Genomic DNA, 21,441 nt, shown 5'->3' with positions numbered 1-21,441 from the left:
GAATGAATGCTTTAATTTTGTGGTATGCTGAAGCAGTCTTTTATGACAGCCTAACACTTTACAAAAAATATGTAAGATATGACTAAAATGATTCTGGTCATGCAAATAATCGTTCACAGTTTTAAATAATCGATAATTTACAAAACAGTGATCGGTATTTTCGTAAATAGATGTAGTAGTTTAAGCTATCATTTTATTAATACGTCTGGCCCTTCGTAAAATGAAAGTAGCATGCAGTTATTATATATCTTTATACTTCCAAGTTTTAAACGGTAGATGTCATATTACATTTAAAACAAAAGTAACATAGAAAAAAATCACTTGATGTTATAAATACATATAAAACTTTACTACTGTGATCTTCGAGGGAGAAAAAAATCTCTTCTCAAATTATCACGCTTAATGTACTGACTAATTAAGCTTTATGAAACCTATCATTAATCTTACATGACTCAGAATTTAGGCAAGATGTGCTGATTTACTTAAATTTGGTGTAATTGAATCACTTTTGACACCACAGTATGAATTATGCTGGATTTTAGAAATATTTTTAATGGCAGGCTACAAAATAGAACGAGAAAATTGAATCTACATTCAAATGGAGAAATCCAAATAGAGAAGCTATTTTACTAATTTTAAAAGAACTCTGATTTATCGAATGAAAACTTTCTTCAAGTCGTCACAAATGTGAAAACATTTTGCTGTGACCTTGCTGTATACACGGGTCTACTTTTACCGACAATCAATGTTCAATATCACGTCTGAACCTAGAACAGAAAGATTTCTTTCTCGGAAGTGATAACTTGAACTGCAAGAAAATTTAAAAACTCACTGACATTAATATTGCCCAAAATGTTAATTTAAGCAAAGAAAAACAACCAGCACTAGTGAAATATGAAAGTCTTTCAAATTACAATTTGGCATTTGCTTTCACCTCCGCTTGTTGCTACGCAACGCGATACGCTGAAGTGTCCGGATATCTGACCTGATTAATTAGACAATTTGGCAGTATTTTGAATGTTGTTATTACTGTTATAAACAATGTTCTCGATGATATTTAAAACAGAGTAAATTGGTCTACGTATATATCCACCAGTTGGTGGATAAGCAAAGAAGTATTTATTTTAGGCAGTGGCTAGAGGCCCTGAATTGGTTCCCCAGACAGCCTTATTTTTATTGCTCTTTGGGATATGCTAGTGATGGGCAGTAGGTCAATCAGCTATGGAACAATGTTCGGAATGTTTTGATGTCTTTGCTATAAAATATGCACAGTAAGCAGTAGCCAGTGAGCAGTATGCAGTAAGCAGGACGCTGTCGTTTATAGAATTTCATACAAAGCTGATCATAAGTCAAGTGACAAAGTGACCGTATGCAAGCATCGCTGGCCATAATGTCATGCTTAATGCTTCACTACATCAAAACTAAGCCGCCACAGAGTTGTTTTGATACATCCATACCGTATTCATCACCACTGGAGTGTAGTGGAGTGAAGACAATATTGATATTAATTATAAATTTAAGTCTGAAAAACAACATGGTAGGAAGTGGCAAGGACTTCTTAAAAAAGTCATTACAATCAGATCTATATATAGCTGTCAATTATTATCATGACTAAGATTGACTATCATTCATTCATTCCCATTTAAATACTTGTAAAGACATATTAGAATTGAATTCAGTACTACTATCTAGTACAACCATGTCTTTCTATATTGTAAACAAGGAATTGATTACAAATGTAATGGTAAAATTTATTTACCGTCGTTGTGTAAAACAAGGAACATAAGCTCCGTAGAGCTTTTGAGCAACCCTATTTTCAGAACAGTTAAAACCAATTATACATTACCCCCTGGGTTAGCTAAGGCAACCGTGATAAAGTGCCTTGCCCAAGGACAGACTACAACGGGAGTAGCCAGGAATTGAACCCGGGACCTTCATTTTCATAGAAAAGTGTGTTAGCCCTCTCGACCAATGCGTCCGATTATAGATCTATGAAACAAATTGTATGCATTATTCACTTGGGCTCCCTCATGAAATAATTTCGCATGCATTTCACCACTTTGTATTATTTTGATGCAGATAGACATGGTTCTGCTATTATTTCTTAATATTTAACATGTATGCATTTGATTGTCAGTTTAATAAATATTGTCAAGCTTTGCAAAATTTGAACTAAACAACATTATATAAGCCAGGAACAGTATGAGAGCATTGTGATTTAGTTTATGAAGTCAAATTTACTCAGTTAATCAATACATTCACAGCATGTCCAGCACGATTTTAATGTAAATAAAATTTACTAAATATGTTGATAAACATGTAAGAATAAAAATTATAAATGTCTTTTTGTTGATTATCGGTAAATTTATAATGGTTTATAGATCAGATGCATAGATATTTAATAATAAATTAATTTCATACGATGATAAGATATGAAATTTAAACATAACCAAACATAAGACTAATGAAAATTGTTAAATTATTATGTAGATGACAACAATGACAGACATCCTGTAATTACAAACACTAAGGAAAAGAAGAATTCTCAGTTTCTTGAAATGTTCCAGATATTCAGAAAATGACTGTGTTTGAAATCTCTCTAGTTTTAGGATACATCTATGTTGCCATATGATAGTATACTTTAGATTTACAGCAAAAGTTGCTTCAATATTAACCCATATTATTCATAAATTTATTTTGGTTTAGAGATTATTTTGATAATGTGATTCCCAACAGTGAATATTGATATCTTGGGAAATATCGGTTATGCTGTCCTTCCAATATAACATTTCGTTTAGCGCTAAATATTGTGCATTATAAAGTTTCATAAATGTATGTAAATAAATATTTCTTTTCCAGTAAAGCATACATAATCTGACTTGGCTATGAAAGCAAGTTTTGAAATAATTATATGATTAACAAATGATAGTGATAAAGATTATTTGGCTAAAATCCGGATTTTTGCCTAAAGTGATCTTTCTTTGTTAAATAAACATAATTCTTAACTGTCTTACAAATGCCAAATGAAGTGAAAAACATGTGCCGCTGGGAATCAAAACCTTGGATGTTGTGGCAATAGTTTTCCTGCATTCTTGACCAATACACCACAGAGTGATACGCACTTAATGGATGTTGAATGTAAAACTATATATAATGAAGGCAGTTCCGGTACCCCACTTTAAATATGAGAGAGGAAACAATTATATATTATATTATAGTTAAAACTATTAATACGAGCCATATTCAGGACTTGCTGGGACCCATCTTCATGAAATCTCACTTTAAACATTTCACGTGAAAATAAAATGCTGTTTTAGTTTTATTCATTGTAAAATATAAAGAATGAAGATTAAAAGACAGTGTTTGTTTGTTTGTTTTTGTGATATAAACCATTTCTTTCAACAATAGCTGATTTAACCAATACGACGTTCGTTTTATCCATAACGAATAGCATCTCTACGAGAAACAATTTTAAAAGAAAATGTCATGAAGATATCGGTTTATCACAACCAGGGCAGAATTGGAATATACGGCGGCATAATTATAAGAAGTATGTTCTACCAATCGCGCTTACCAAGCTGAATTGAAGAAAATCAAATTTAAGTTCATTGTGAGTTGTTAGCCAGGCAGAAATCAAATATTAATTTAACCATCTAATCATGTTTTCATTTATTTTTTATTTTTCAATTTCTAAGATAAATTAACCTCAACTTTTGTTTAACTGTTTTTATTCTTTAAACTGCTTCCATTTTCCTCTCGTATCTATTCAGTCACAAGTCGTAATAATGTAACATAATCATCTTTTGTTATATCCATACCTTTAATTTTTTATTAATATTCGTGCGATCAACTAGTATACACATTTTGTTTCCATTGACGTCAATATTCCATGATGTGTATCCTAATTTTAGCTCTAATTGTTCGTAGTCTAAAAGTATTTCAAAAGTTTGTTAACAGCCGGCTAGAAAATAACATGATTACTGAATTTTAATGTAACAGAATATATATATATATATATATATATATATATATATATATATATATATATATATATATATATATATATATATGCATTTAAGAGGCGCATGGAAAAAACATCTGCAAACCTGGAGTTAGCATTTACAAATTGCACATATACATGTATCTGAAGCTTTTTTAGATCATGTATACTTATAATATTAATCTCTATTTTAAGGTATCAAATATTCAATGCATGGATCAATACTCTTTCGAAGTATTGTTTATATTAAAATCATCACCAAAATCTCTGCGATGTCAAAGTATGCCATGAGTTAACAACTTTCAGCCTTATATGAAAACCTCGCAAAGTTGTCAACAAAACAACCAAAACTAACGTCATTGTTGTGCTTTCATTAAAAAGAGCTCCTTTTCTACCATTTATCCTCATTTTGGTGCAAAATTCATATCCTAACAAGTTTTATAACAGCAAAATTTGATAAATATTTTATTCATGTTTAGTAATAATGTAAAAATAATTGAATTTTATCAATTTTTAACTCAATGTTAGTTTTTAAATTTTGGTATGAAATGTAGAACATTAAGTATATAAAACCACCGTTTACATTCTGTTGCGTGCTTAACTCTTTTTAATATGTAAGGCAAAGGTAATTGAAATATTGTTCATAAAACTATTTCCTTTAGGCCATACTTAGAATTAGGTTTTATTTGCTCTTTCCCGACCAACCCGCTAAAACAGTTAAAAACACCGCGTTTCGAATTATTCTATAGGCCTACAGAGTAGCTATTTCTTTTTTGATGAGTTTCGATCAGCTGCAAAACATTTACCAGAAATGCCTTACAGAGCAGTACATTCAATGTCTATTACTGGCTGAAAATAAATCAGTGTGTTTGCTTTTTTGAGGTTTAAAATATATTGGATGACATTTATTCGTCTTATTGGTCTTACAAACTTTGGTTCATGTTGTCGACGAGTTTAAATGATATTTTCAAAACGCTAAATACAATCAATTATCAGCACATTTTTTTTGTATACTGTATTATTCTACATGTATATCTTTCTTTTACTCACAAAATTTCTTTTATCATTTGTAAATAAGAACGTTTTTATAGAAAGTGTCGTAAACAATAAACAACTTCTATGCACAGAATCGTCTGCTACATGTTGCTGTCCGTTCTCAACGAAAACATTTGGATCGCAAAAAAAGCAATATACAAAAATGTTAGAATCTGTGATATACTTTTGGTAAATTTGAAATGAAACCGAATATGTACGCTCGTTGTGGAAATGTCACTTATAATGTTGCGGAAGAAAAAATCAAGTGCATTTCATGATGGATATTGGGTTTGCGGAAGGACTGCTATAGCCGCTTTCGGGTCAACATATAAGAAAATCCGGGACTAGTATTTATTTTTAGTCAACTTCTGGTCTTGACCATAACATTTTTAGTGGAACATGTCTTATTAATTTAAAACCCTCCCTTGATTCAACTTATGTAAACAATAAAGGAGGTGCTGCTATCGGAAACATTATGGATTCCGCCAATTTTGTTCGATGTCGCCGTGCATAATTCATCAATATAGATTTCAAAATAGCTCTGGTCTTAATTTCACGAATTTTATTTTTATAAAAAACAAGAGGGCCATGAAAGCCCTGTTTCGCTCACCTGACCTACTGACCTAAAGATCATCAAGATTAACATTCTGACCAAGTTTCATTAAGATATGGTCATAAATGTTGCATCTAAAGTGTTAACTAGCTTTTCCTTTGATTTGACCCCGTGACCTAGTTTTTGAACAAACATGACCCAGATTCGAACTTGACCTAAAGATCATCAAGTTTAACATTCTGACTTAGCTTCACGAAGATACAGCCATAAATGTGGCCTCTAGAATGTTAACAAGCTTTTCCTTTGATTTGACCTAGTGACCTAGTTTTTGACCTCACCTAACCCAGATTTGAACTTGACCTACGGATCATCAAGATTAACATTCTGACCAAGTTTCATGAAGATATGATCATAAATGTGGCCTCTACAGTGTTAACTAGCTTTTCCTTTGATTTGATCGGGTGACCTAGTTTTTAATTCGACATGACCCAGATTCAAACTGAACCTTAAAATTATCAATATTAACATTCTTTCCAAGTTTTATGAAGATATAGTCATAAATGCGGCCTATACAGTGTTAATAAGCTTTTCCTTTGATTTGACCTGGTAACCTAGTTTTTGACCCCAGATAACCCAATGTCAACCTCCTTTAAGACTTTATTAAGGATAACATTTAGACCAAGTTTCATTAAGATTGGACTAAAATTGTGACCTCTAGAGTGTTAAAAAGCTTTTCCTTTGATTTGACCTGGTGACCTAGGTTTTGACCCCAGGTAACCTATTATCAAACTCTTTCAAGATTTTATTAAGGGTAACATTCATAAAGATTGGGCCAAAAATGTGACCTCTAGAGTGTTAACAAGCTTTTCCTTTGATTTGACCTGGTGACCTAGTTTTTGGCCATAGATAACCCAATATCAAACTCGTCTAAGATTTTATTGAGGGTAAAATTCTGACCAAGTTTCATTAAGATTGGGCCAAAATTGTGACCTCTAGAGTGTTAACAGTCAAATTGTTGACGACGGACGACGGACGGACGACGGACACAAGGTGATCAAAAAAGCTCACCTTTGAGCACTTCGTGCTCAGGTGAGCTAAAAAGAAAAAGAAAAAAAACTTATGTATTTACTTAGTTAAATCCATCATTTTAAAATCATGCTTTTGCTTAAGTTACTGTTATTTAATGTTCATTTTTCTATGATAATGTATTTATGTATAATTTAAGCTACATTATACTATGATTAATCGTATTTGTATGCAGTACTTCTTTCAGTCACGCCAATATGATATTTCTATTTAAGCACGGTATAACAAATTGACTTAATTACTTCCTGGATTATATCGCTGTTGACCTGCCTTCGTATAAATACGTATGTGATGTTCTGTTCGTATTAAATGCAAGATGTTTAATAAGATATTTAATAAGATATTTTTTGAAGTATTCATAATTCTAACATGACATTAGCTTTTCTGATTGACGACAAAGAGTTTTCAAGTACGAGCATATGAACAATTAACTAACTGACTTCAAAAGCAAGTTTCACACTCAATCAGAAACAAACAAAAAAATCAGTTGCTTTTGACAAGTGCTACAAAGTACGAAACTTTACGGTTTCCTTTAATATTGAATTGATTTAATACTTTTGGTTTAAAGGTATGACATTTTAAAATCATTTTTGCTAGCATTTTTATAAATATCACGATTAACGTACTCGAAACTTTATGGCTTTATTACCCCTAGTGATTTAGACTATTCGGTGATTATGACTACATCATCATTATTACTGGCAATAAGCACTCCCGAACCGTGCAATCAGGTTGTTATAAACGATTTATTATCCAACAGAACCGTGTTTTTCAAAAATTATACAAAGATAATGTTTTTCTTTTCAGTTTTTGTTTTATTTTTTACCATGCATTGCTTGTCCTCATGTGCTTCATAGCCTTAGCCTAATGGAATGAAATATAATAACTCTTAAACTCTTATAAAATACAACTTGCATCTAATTCCGAACACAATAATGAATACAGGTGGGCTATAATGTACATAGTCGCTAACCTGAAATATGACACACTGAATGCTGAATGGTAACAACTATGTTTAGTATAACCGGAGGGCTTTTAAGTAGCGTTCCTAAGTCACTCACCTGGCATTGACTGTTTGAACGAGTGTATTTACGACATGCTGAACTATGAATAGTAATAACTGTGTGTGGTGTAAACTAGTTGCCCCTGAGAAGAGTCAAGTGCAACCATTTGAACGATTTTGGAGAGGATTTTATTTTAATGCTACAGACCAAGTTTTTTAATATTCACAAAGCAAGCAGTAAATGAGAAGAAGTCATTGGTTTCGATTCCTATTTTTAGCTCGAGCGACCCCTTAAGTGGCCAAGAACCCCCAATAAACAAAGAGGACCTTATATTGATGCTACTGTCTATCTTTGATGAAAATCCATAAAGCCTCCTGCGGAGCCGAATGCTCTAATTTGACGAATATTAGGAGAAAACATGTGTAAAGCGTTAATTCATCATTAGATTAGTCGAAAAGTGATACATAAAGGAGATTATTTTATCTATTGGAAATGTATAAAGATTAAAAGCTTGATTTTCGGAACATTTTATTGGAAATTCGCTGTTTCCTAAAAATTTCTCTTAACTATACATTGCCAAATACATATACCTGTATTAATCCAGATTTAAAAATAAATGCATGTCATTCGTATAATCTAAGCTGTCTGGTATAAACTGCGCGATTAATTTAATTTTAATACAACCTTGCATATTTTACACACCCAAAATTCTATTACGGTATCCGTTTTTCTTTGTTTACATAAAGATACTGTTTTTATACTGCAAGTATCGGGTAGCAACTATTTGCAGTCGTTGTAAAATTTATCCGGGTTCAGTTTGTATCACAATTTTACGCTAGTTCGAAACTAGTTTATAAGTCCTCTTTCTGTATAGATGGGCATTTGTCCGTTTACAGATTTCAATGCATCTATTCATTGAAAAAAGGAAAAGAAAGTAATCTCAATGAATTTTAAACAGATGAGAACACCAATGTATCCTCAGTTTTTATTTTGTTTTTGTTTTCTTTAGTGGACATCTACATCATTCGTCTGAACACAAACGAGCAAGTAAGATCTTAAATCATATAAGTCACAAATATGATAAAAGTTATCAACATGTTTCTTTTTAGGAGTACAGAGTGCAACTAAACTACACTTAACAACATTCCTAATTGGTCAGTTTATATTGTATTACTATTTTTTTTGATAATGCATGTATTTACAAGAAATTTCACATACCGACATTTGAATAGGTACTGCAGCTAATTATTGATTTATTTTTGGCCGACTCACGGCCAGCGTAATCGCATTAGGCGTTTTGACCAATATTGCATATTTTGCACGTGTAGGGCATGCGCACCATTATGCACTTGTTAGTGAACATTTTTGGCATTACTGACGAAAGTCCTACTAGAAAAACACATATCATTGTGAAATTGACACAAGAGCAACGCGCCCGGGCTGTCGGAATTTTACAACAAAACTCAAAATCGGTCACTTCAATGAATTGTCCTTGGGTTAAATGTTGCCAAAAGAGCGCGGATGGTAGATAACCAACGATTGAAGGTTCTTGTAAACGGAAATAATGTTAAAAATGGAAATAACCATCAAAGTAACAGCTACAAACAAATTATATCAAAATTCTTTTGAAATTGCAAAAATAATTACACACGTGTCGTAAATGTGTCCCGGCTAGCAACATTCCGACAGCTCGATCGCGTTGCTTTTGTGTCAATTTCACCATGATATGTGTTTTTCTAGTAGGACTTTCGTCAGTAATGCCAAAAGTGTAAACGAACACGTGCATGTTGGTGCACATGCCCTGCACGTGCAAAATATGTAATGTTAGTCAAAACGCCTAATGCGGTTACTTTGACTGTGAGTTGCCAAAAATAAATCAATAATTAGCTGCAGTACCTATTAAAATGTCGGTAGGTGAAATTTCGTGTGAATACATATATTATTAACAAAATAGTAATACAATATAAACTGACCAATTAGGAATTTTGTTGAGTGTATATGATAGCACAATTAGTCCTTTCAAGAAATGTAATAAAAGCTTCAACAACTTTTATACTTCTATCACCGGCTTAAGCGTACTATTGTTATAACTGAAAAATATTGAATGGACTCCAAGAGCCGACAAGACTAAGAATGATAGCAACACTCTGTGCAGAAAAATACTGATGTATTCCGACAGCTAAATAATGTTGTGTATATACAAATATAAATGAAATTTGGGAATCGAACGGTGATGCAATTCGAGCTGCTTACTACTGAGCCCCTGACTTTAATCTATAATCTAATATAAACCCGTTTAAAAGCATAAAGCGATCGTTCAAGATAGTAGCAAGCTTTCCTTTATTAAAGATAATGTGACAGAAAAAAATGTGTAACTGCGACATTTCCTGTAGAGATACTCTCAGTTTTTCAAATTACTAGTCCACATGTGGAGACGTTTTGACATAAAAACGTTTATTTGATATTGTCGTTCAAGGACTAGTTTTTATATTTCAGCAAGTATAGATCACATTAAACTTTGTGAAATATTTGCATATATACCGATGTTTATCTTTACACTCGACCTCAGTTGCTGCTTATTCTTTATTGTTTTGTATTTTACAAGACTAGTTCAGGAATCAACGGAAGCCTATTTGGGCCGTTTGGTCTAAGAGCTACATAACTTACCCTAGAACTTAGAAATTTGAACTTAGAACTAAGATGTTAAAACTTAGATCTAAGATCTTAGAACTTAGGTAGATGTCCCCATACACCCGGAAAAACGCCACATCGGATCCAGAAAGCCGGATGAATGGTAAGACAATTTTAGTATTTTAAACGAATACGTACTTGCTGAGATAAAGTTTGTTCAATGAGAAAGATCGAAACAGTTGAATTATCCAGCAGTTCCGTACAATAATCAACTAATGAAAAGTCTTGTCTTCTGCGTGGTGTTCTTGGAGGGTATATCTATATACGGTTGTATATATATGTAGATCTATATACGGTTGACTTTGGAAAATTTCGTCTGACAGCGCATCCTGGGGGCTGGGGTTCTGACATCTCTGCGTTGTTCTGACATCTTTTGTTATCGTTGTCTATGACATCACATGTACTATGTGAAACATGTTTTTGGCATTGTAGCAGGACCAAAAGAAAACAGAACTAACTTACTGCTAAACAATTTAAAACGAAGGTTACAAAGTACAAGTCGCACATTGGCTGTGTGAAATACCAGAAAGGGAAGTTTCGACAAGTAACATCTAAATATGGCGCTGGCACTCGGGGTGTTTTTTATGAGAAGATATTCTACAGTCTGTTGAAACAAGTTTCGAAATGGAAAATAATGTTTTTCCCTAATGGCAAAAGCTATTTTGATTTGTTGTCAGAAACGAATACTTGTTTGAGTACATTTAAGGGTGACAGGATTGAAGCATTTCATGACATTGATGATGGAAATAAGTGTAGCCTCCAAGAACACTTGAGATCAAATCGAATTTATTCTTCTCAGTTTTATGCTTACCTTAGAACAAGGTCTTTGGACATAATTACTGCCACAGATAAAAAGGATGAATCTTCTAAAGAGGCCTCTCTTAAGATGAGTTAGGGATGAACAGCACAATAACAGGATGTTATTAAACGACTTCGAAGAATACAACCTTCGAGGAATACAATCCCTTCCTGGATGGATTTCGGATTGCAAATATGTCAGTTGGTAGAATAACGATACACAATGTACATCTGTACTTGAAACAAATGCCAGTGATAACACAAAAAATGCGAACCTTAGTTAGATGATATTGGCGACGGTACTCTGGTACTTAGTCTACTGTATCTTTCAACTACATTTGTTATTATAGGTGACCTCTGACTGCGTTTGCTATTCTAAATGCTTCCAACGATTACTCTTCTACTTCTTTATTTTGAGTAGAGCAGATATTTTAATAGTTTCACTAGAAAACGAGAAATTAGTTGTTAGGCTGTCAGGAGTCTGTTAGGCTTAAAAAGGTCTTTGTTTCCTGTACCATGCTAAAATAGGGTAGGTAGGAAAAATTGTTTGTTTTCGGATTGTTTTATTAAGGGCGACTTTGCGGAAATTATTTTTGTATCTAAAAATGAATACAAATAAGGGGTTTATGCCTTTAAAGCATCAGTAAGCTGATTTCTAACATCACTGGCTATGGTTTAAGCATAAAAAGTGCAGTTTTGCAACTTTTTATTAAAAAGTTGAAACAAATTTTCTCCAAGGCCATAAAAAACATTTAGGGTCGGGACAAAATTTAGGGTAGGTCGGGATACCGGAAACAAACATTTTTTACGCCTTATAAAGACTAAATATTTTGTAAGAGGCATTAATCATTGAGCGAAGAATAGTTTTATCTCAAACTATATCAAATTAAGAAATGTTTACCAACTTATAAATGAAAATAACAATTAGAAGATCACACGGATTATATTGATAGTGTAGTTTCATTAGAAGTAACGAACTATGCAAAACCCCGCACTCTTGCTGAATTGTATGGTAGTAAAATCAATCAGACTCCACGAAACAAAAGGACTAAGAAACATAGCAACACTGAGTCCAAAAAGTAGATACCTTTTACAGCCGCCACAATAATAAACCTTTGGAAACAAATGACGCCATCAAGTGTAATAATTATAGTTTATTAGATTTGTATCGAGAAATATGCACGAGTTCCGCAGCGGAAATAATGTGCGACTTCAGAAACGCAGTATTATTCCGCGAAAGAACGAGTGCAGATTTCTCGATGCAAATCTAATATCCTTCTAATTCTTGCGCATTTTTACTTAGAAATATTATAAAAATGATATTCATTTGTTCTTTAGCATGAGAAAAGCTGAAAATATCTTCGTAAAAGAACTTTTATACGCAACGATATACATGAAACTGACGTCACAAATGACGTCATACACCCGATATGATATTTGAAAGTCAATATTGAAAGATATTGACGTTTTAAATTAGACAGAAACTCAACAGATTTTATAAAAGTGTATGTAATAGAAGCCATTTTCCCATACCAAAGGTTTACTATGGTTCCCTCGTTAAACCTCTGGCATATTTCGCCGATATTTTTAGTTTTGTTACATTATAGGTAAAAGGTTATTTATCTATTCATATATAGCAATACTTTACATAGATCCTGTATGATCATAAATTCGGCGTGATTGGCTGAAACCACTCCCCGTAGTAATTACGCATTCTCACCAAGTAAACGAAAGAAATAAATCTGAGATTCGATTCGGGACTGTGACGAAACTCTGATTTATTTCAATGATAAATACAGTAATGAAGTGTGAAAGAGTTTCTAAAAAAAAACTTATCAGCTTACTACTCGATCTGTAGCTTTTTGTAAAATGTATTGTAATCACATTTATATCAATAAAAGAATTACATGATGAAAAGAGCAAAGAAACTCTTTCAAAACTCGTCATTTATGTAAAATTATATTCCGTTACCATGGTTGTGTGTCGTTTAATTTACTACAGTTCGGATTATTCAAGTGGTAATGGAAAATAGTAGAAAAAACAAAACGTGCAAAACCACTGTACATGTCTTAATTTCGAAAAAAAAAAGTAAATAAAAAAACATGTTTTCCATTACGTCTGATTTGAGTAAGGGAGAGTTATCTCCCTTAATTCCTGCACTATTTCAAATATTATCCGGCAGTTTTTTTTTTATAAAGAATTGTACACTATGGTAATAATTATTTATCGTGAAAATGTTTAATTTAGGTAAATACGATATCCACTTTTTATTTCATTTATGTATACCTCCTAATCAAGCAAATGTTAACAAACACACAGACGCGTATACATAAATTATTATTGTATGAATCTAATGGAGTATTTGAGACATTTGGCAACTGAAATGAGAAAAGACATACATGTACATTTGCCAAGTTAATGATGCATATTTAAACAAAATTTGAATGGGGTCCCAAAACACACTTCATCATACATGGTCCTTTGTAAACATATATTCCACCCCACCCCGCCCTCTAAAAAAATGTAATAATATGAAATATACCAAAATTTTTAATGAAATACTCACATCAGAATTATCTCTCGGAAACTGAAAAGCGTTTCTCAGTTGATTTCTCACTCGATAATATCTCCACTGTAAATATCAAATTAGTTTTAATTACGTATCATCTAATCGTTCATAATTTGATCTGCATTGCTTTTCTATCAAATCCACACTACAATTTCTTAAAATTTCTGAAATCTCACTAAATTTGATAGATAAATGATTAATTATGTGTTTTCATGACAGGAAAATCGACTGTACACCTACAAATCGTCTGACGCAACACTTACTGTCTGGACAAAATATATTTAGCCAAATATAGATTAAGTTACCCAATGATATTTGTTGTATGCAAATGATATTAAAAGCTTACAAAATAAGATACGAAAAACATTGTTAAAGTCTAAACTAAATTGAAAATATTTGCTACAGTTATAGTTACTGTACAACTATGATTGTTGTGTTCGTATGAGTTGATCTTTATACTTTTTTACGGATATTCATTACGTATTCCCCAAACTCCCGATCTTTTTAATTTACGTGTTATATACCTCTCTAAATTATTAATTAATTTAATTAAGAAATAATTTATAGCAAAAGAGTATTTTAACACTATTTATGCACGTTGGGCGGTTATACGTCGGGCGTAATAATTTCACTCGGGCTGCGCTCTCGTGAAATTATTTGAAAGACGTATAGCAGCCCGAGTGTATAAATAGTGTTAAAATGCGGTTTTGCTACAAATTATTTCGATTCTAATCTGCCCTTAATCTAAAACAGTAGATAAGACGTAGAAGCGCTCTTTCTTCGTCGCACCTTGACGTTGACGTTTACGCACGTTAACGTAACGTTATTCTAGGGTAAGAGTGTTTTAACAGAGAAAAACTTATTAGAATAAATAATATATTATCAGAAGCGTTATTTTATTAATATTGAAACGTACACGGGGTCTGCTAGTCCGCGCACACATCAATATCCAAACGTGGGTTCTTCTCAAACACACGTGGGGGAAAATATGGAGATAATAGGGAGTAAATTACACGGACACCTGAAATAAAGTTAAAACGCAATGATTTATTTATATGTCATTTCACAAACAATCAAATCGGATGTGGTCTATCTGTATTTTTGCACTGGTTCCTCGTCTAAGTCCGGTCTGGAGTGCTCGCCCACGCCGGTCAAAAGTTCCTCATCTAGATGTAGTTCAGAAAATTCTAAAGAGTATAGGAAGGCTTGACAAAAAAGGTGTCACGTCTTGCCTTGGTAATATTTGAGGCTTTACAAAAATGGTGTCACGTCTTGTCTATAGGTCTTGTCAGGAAATCCGGTTAATGATTCTGGCTCTCGGAGGATGAATAGAGTTAAGCTATGTAGGTGAAAGGAATCTGTGTTAAGTCTAAATAATGGTAGTCTTTTATTGGTAGTATAGTAAATAGAAATTAGTTTATTCAGGGTCCCTGGTGTATTTGGAAATAAGAAATAGTATTTTATTCTTGGCTTGTGAATGTCATATCTGGTCAGGAGATATGTACTTTATTAAAAGAATTTATTATAGTTTCATAGCTGGGAAGGTAACCATCTCTGCCAATTATATGTGGCTCTAGGTAGCTGAAGAACTTTCATAAGGCATTTTGGCATACTTATATGAATGGTATAACCAAGTGGTCACTGTGAGTTCTTACCGGGTACTGACAAAACTGCCAAGGTCTGCCAAGTATTTATAGTCTTGGATTGGCACACGGTGCCTAGCTTGGCAGGGTTGTCATGGAGTCACCATCTGGTAGATGACATCATCATCAAGCCTGGCTATATTAGCATACGGTGCCTAGCTTGGCAGGGTTGCCATGGTGTCACTATCTGGTAGATGACATCACTATCAAGTCTGGCTATATTGGCATACGGTGCCTAGCTTGGCAGGGTTGCCATGGCACAATTGCCATTTAGTAAATGATGTAATTGCCAAGCTCATGTGATAGAAATTTAGCGTTCGCCAGAAGTGGCATTGATGGTTGGCGACAGATGACAATACTGTTTCAGTGACTCAGGCATGAACTATATTTTAGAGATATTATTACACGTAAATACGCTGAGGAAAGGTTAACTTTCCATGAACATCGGTATCGGCTTAAAGATATAATGCGCAAACATTTATGGCTTACTACATTTTAGATACATGTACATTTTATATATGGAGTTAAAATGATAATGGCTAGGTCGTTACAATATAAACAGAACAAAGAAGTTTAAAGTCCCACTTAATATTTGTGTGAGGCACCGCTGATGCGGCGTACATGTATAACTGATTTGGAGTATTTAAATATTTTTTATACTTACATTACTGTAAGTCTTAGTGAAATACTGTTGATGACATTCTAGTCCAAATCGCCTACCCGATTTCGTAGTAATATGACAGTTATCTTTCTTCAATGACTTAAAAGCTCCCATGTTCTAATAGTAAGTTCGTAAAATTCAACAGTACATCAATGTATCAGTTTTTCTTTAACTGGAATTTTAAGTTTTACTTCGCGATGTCGCTAAAGTAAGATGAATTAACCTGAGCTTCTAGTAAAAATGTGTACATTATATTCAGCTTGACTAGAGATGCGTGGATTTATATCACCGTCTTTCCATATCAGCTAGAACTAACAAACGATCAATTGTTCGCTGATTTCATGGACCATAGAAAATTGTCATGAAGACCTGTATGTATGTCTACTTTTTTAAAAGATGATGTTACTTTGAATAGTCACGATTTCCTCACAAATGTATCGCCGTTATGCCCCATCTTGTCCATATTTACGATAACAGATGGCCATTGTACTGCTAATCATTAGGTACGATATTTCACCCGTAAAAGGGTAAGGATAGACTTCCCGGAAGCACACAACACCTTGAACACGTGACACAAGACACAACAAACATCACTGCACTTTTGGTAAATGATGTAAAAATAATTAGTGAACAGCGAAATAAGCAGAAGCAGAAATGACAAGACTATGATAATTGGAAATGGGCACATTACGTAACTTTGGAGCAGAACCAAGCAGTATATGTAATGAGCAGAATATAACAATATTGTGTAGAAATAAAAACATAAGCAGAATCATGAAGTTTCCTTTTAAGACATGAGGAATAAGGAACAATTGTATGGTGGCTTATATACGACATTTAACTATATCGAGCCCGCCGGCTTAGCTCAGTAGGTAGAGCGTTGGTCTACGGATCGCGGGATCGTGAGTTCGATCCTCGGACGGGTCGCATGTTCTCCGTGACTATTTGATAAACGACACTGTGTCTAAAATCATTAGTCCTCCACCTCTGATTCATGTGGGGAAGTTGGCAGTTACTTGCGGAGAACAGGTTTGTACTGGTACAGAATCCAGGAACACTGGTTAGGTTAACTGCCCGCCGTTACATGACTGAAATACTGTTGAAAAACGGCGTTAAACCCAACACAAAAAAAACAAACTATATCGAGCTGGTGTGTGCGCCATCAACGGAAATTTCGTGTTGGTACCCATGCAACAACGAAATAACAAAGATTTCTTCGGTTGTGTGCTGCCTTCCGCTACCCATGGGCATTCAGTTTTTCCCCTTGAATATTCATAACAGTGTGCTCATTTTCACCCAAGAAAAAATCAATTATTTTCAATAAACATACCTTTAGATCAGACTGTTTGGTCTGAATATTGGTAAAAGCAAGTGTTGCAAAGTCATCAAGTACAAATAGAGGAATGCATATGCGTAGCAAAAGGCAACATGCAACAGAAAATTAAAAGTGTATCATTTTGACTCACAACAGACTGCTCAGTTTTGTTGCGTACAATTTTTCGTTGAGATAAATGGAAAGCTTCGTTTTGTCGCACTGATGCGTACGCCAATGCCCTAAATAATGTCCAAGTTAAGCATCACGCATCATAAAAATGACTTTACTAGGAACCATCAAAATTGAAAGTACGATATGTTTTATCAAGCATATAACGTCATGTTAATAAAGCATAGCTTAAGTGGTTTGCCTTAGAATTATAAGTTATAGTCCAGGGCCGGATCCAGAAATTGTTGACTTGGTTGGGGGTGAGGGGTGGGGGCGGGGGCGCACCGGTCTTGAACAAAGACATCAACACCGAGGCGCAAGGTTTTAGAGGGGCGCCTTTTGCCCATGTTAGATATCGGTTCAGGGGTCAGGGGTGGATCAGGTTGACACCCCCTGGAAAGTTTTGAAATACAGGCATAAAATGGTGGCCTCTGGTGCATTTTATCTCTAAATTTGGACGTATTGAAGAGGGTACGATATTCCCCTCTTGATTGGGGGTCAGCCCCCCCTCCCCCCCCCCCCCTGAAAAATTTTGCAATACAGGTATGAAATGGTGCCCTCTGGTGCATTTCTGGGTCAATATTGGGGGTGCACGGGCCCCCTCGGCCGGGCCCTGGATCCGGGCCTGATAGTCATTAGTATTGATAGTCAGAACATTTTCTATTCGGTTTTAACACAAATATACAGCTAATATACAGCTAATTGTATAACACAAAAGTCTATACAAATCTATTACATAAGTTCTGACTGTCATCAGCATGTTGGCTTACCAGACTCCCATTTGAAAAGAATTTTACCCTTTCGGTATCTGTTGGAGACTGATAAATGACGCTGCCAAGAAAACTTCTGGACTTGTATTTCTTTCCAGAAAGAATTGTATTAAGCCTTGGAAATACAAAAATGTCACCGGGATTGTGTTAAGGTGAATAAGGCGGATAGTTTACAACTTCCCCCTTTTCAGAAGTAAAAAATGACTAAACAACATCGCAATTTTGAGAGGAAGCGTTGGACCCCTTACCATCCTTTGCTTGGACATTTCTTATTAAAAAAACCTTTCACTTCCCTCAGTAGAGAGTTCTTGTAGAACCGTCCAGTAACTGGTTGGACAGATAGACAAGGCAATTGAACGACTGACCCACTAGCATTGGCGAAAAATCTGTACAACATCTTTTTCGAACTAACGCTTCTCTTGGCAATACAGGGACGTTTTTGATCTTTTCACTTCCATTGTTTATTATCAGCCCTTCTCTGTAGCTCAAACATGTGCACCTAGGTTTCGTCACCTGTAAGCAAGTTAGAAATAACCCGACTATCACAGCCTTTGTATGTTTTCAAATGTTCACGGACACATTTAAGGCGTTGTTCTTTTTTTTCTGCTCCCCGAGAAGCAAATGAGGTACAAACCTAGTACAAACCTTGCGCAAATTTTTCTCAGGTCCAATTGATTGGACACTGCCGTCTGATATGCTAGTACAACTCGCTATATTGTTCAATCACGCATTTTGTTCGACCACAAATTTTACAACAGCGATGTTTGGCTTGGTAACAGAGGTTTTAGGCCTATTAGGACGGGTATCATCTTCGGCAGATAATTTCCCAGCTTTAAAAGCTTTAAAACAAAGAAAACTGTTTGCACTGAAATGGCCTTCATCAAATATCTGCTTTGAATCTATATCAAGCCTAATGCGACATTTAATGTAGCTACGTCTTTTCGTCCATTTTACAATGTGACAAGTTAATTGGTCAGTGTTTATGACTGCATGTATTTCAATTTAAAATAACTCGGTCAATTGAAAAGCAATTTTCCTGGGATAAAAAAGAAGCCTTTCGTGACAGAACATTTTGCAGGACCCTGGCAGTGGAATACATTAAAAGTAATATAAATATTTGATTACATCATATTTCTAAAAATATAAATATTTAGTTCTATGCTGTTAAAGATATTGGGGGTAATTTTCATATAAATGTCATATTATAGAGAAGGTATCTAAAATTCAAATTGCATCTGGTATTACTTTCTGTTGAAAATTTAATACCCGAGTACCTTCATTATATAATGTTTTAATTTCATACTTCATTTTTCAATATTTTATCCGAAAAGTTTGGACATACTTGGAAAAGTGAAGCCAGTGATAGATAACTCTTCTAGGACTATTCAGTTATCTAAAGAAAGTATGCAAATATTCGGATGTGATTCTCAAAAATATAGTGTTCTTCAAGATCTATGAATAATCATTCAAACAAAAGAGTTGAGCATTATCTTTCGTTTTAAAACAAAATAATTCAAAGACAATTTTCTTTTCATTTATTTCTGCTGATAATTAACAGGTATGGTATGATAATAGGAAAGAAAACATTATTTACAAGAAAAATATAAATAGACTATATGAATTTTACGACATCGAATTTCTCAACATTTTAGAAAATTCGTTTGCCAAGAATAATCAAGGCCTCTAAATGAATGAGTTAAAAACAGTGCAATATAAAATGTATGTTCTATCTGATGGTCACACCAGAACCATACCAAAAACTGTGCCGAAAGAAGTTATTTCACTTTTTATAACACGCACCTTGTGTTTACAAATGTACATATTAACCGAGGCTTGCAGAATCGCTTTTTTACCTTGCGGAATCGCCGTTACAGAAACGTCGTCAATATAATGCAGACGTTCTTTTGTATATATAAAACGGTTGTGCTAGTTTAAAAGAAATGACAATAACCTTTCTTTAGCTAATCCACAAAAACAACAAAGCCGAAGCCTCTGTCAAAAGTTCCCGTATTTACTGCACGGTGCTATTTTGAAATATTGCTAGTGTGAGATAAGCGATATGCACTTCAGATTTGTTGTTGTTGTCGTTGATTACGTAGCTGTGAGTACCTTTTCTATATATTATCATGTCTGCGTGACATTACATTAAGCCTAATTTCGATGCATGTAAGTGGCAAAACTGTTGGTTGCTTCAAATATCTTTTTATATAGTAGTTTCCTCCTGAACCAAGTTTGGGTTGTTCACAACGGCTGTTACACGAGTATAAATGACACCACACTAGAAAAGTTATATATAGAATTTATTCAGCACAAAATAACGCTATATAACGCACTCAAACAACGTCTATAATGACAATATAGTTTGTAGGGTCATGTGTCACCAAGTGCTTTTTATTTTTGGGATACAATACACCATATGCCAAAGAAAAGGGAGTTGGTCAATACACCAATGTACAAGTGTGTTTATTAACTTTAATTGCTTTTTAACTCATCCGAATAATAAGTTGTGATGAGACTGAGTCCGTCGTCTGGCGTTAGGATTTTACATTTACACAACTTCTTTTCGTCCACCGTTTGATGAATCATCACCAATTTAGGTGTGCAGTATTGTTGTAAGACATCCTCTTAAATTTATTCAAATGTTTAAACTTAAGGCCGTCCAAGCTAAGAATAGTAAAACCTTTAAAATACTTCTTATCAAACGCTTGATGGGCCATCAAACTTAGTCTATAGTACTTATCGTTGTTAAGTCCACTCTCAAACTTTATGAAATTCTTTTGCATGGGACTACTTTTTATGAATCGCTCGATGGATTATTCTCTCAAACTTTTTGAAACGGTTGCACTTGACCGATTTTCGTCAGCAAACTGGGTTTGTAGCATCCTTCTTTGATACTCGCTCTCAGTTGTGTCCAAATAGTTCTGCTGGATTGATTTTAGGGGAATACAGGGCCAAAAACATTAAAAAGCACTAGATTTAAAATAAAATAAGAAAGCACAATTTAAACGGCTTCTTCTCGTGAAACATTTCTAAACCATGGGTTTATAGCAAAGCTAGTCTGTAGCATGCTTGTAAAGTCCTCTTTCAAGTTCAGTCCACTTGGCTTCACCTGTCTGATTTTAGCGGCTGACAGAGCTAAAAACAGAAA

General features: G+C 34.1%; 1 protein-coding gene across 1 annotated transcript in view; it reads right to left on the bottom strand.

Moving 5' to 3' along the window:
• LOC123563367 (E-selectin-like) overlaps positions 1-14,757 on the bottom strand; it is a 34,357-nt gene extending 19,600 nt beyond the window's left edge. The window contains exon 1 of the mRNA XM_053533124.1: positions 13,734-14,757. The gene's annotated coding sequence lies outside the window, so the exon portion shown is untranslated. The remainder of the gene's footprint in view (positions 1-13,733) is intronic.
• Positions 14,758-21,441: the final 6,684 nt, after the last annotated feature.

The sequence above is a fragment of the Mercenaria mercenaria genome, unplaced genomic scaffold, assembly GCF_021730395.1.
Source record: "Mercenaria mercenaria strain notata unplaced genomic scaffold, MADL_Memer_1 contig_2054, whole genome shotgun sequence".
NCBI classification, from domain to species: Eukaryota; Metazoa; Mollusca; class Bivalvia; order Venerida; family Veneridae; genus Mercenaria; species Mercenaria mercenaria.
This window is presented reverse-complemented; position numbering and strand designations above follow the sequence as displayed.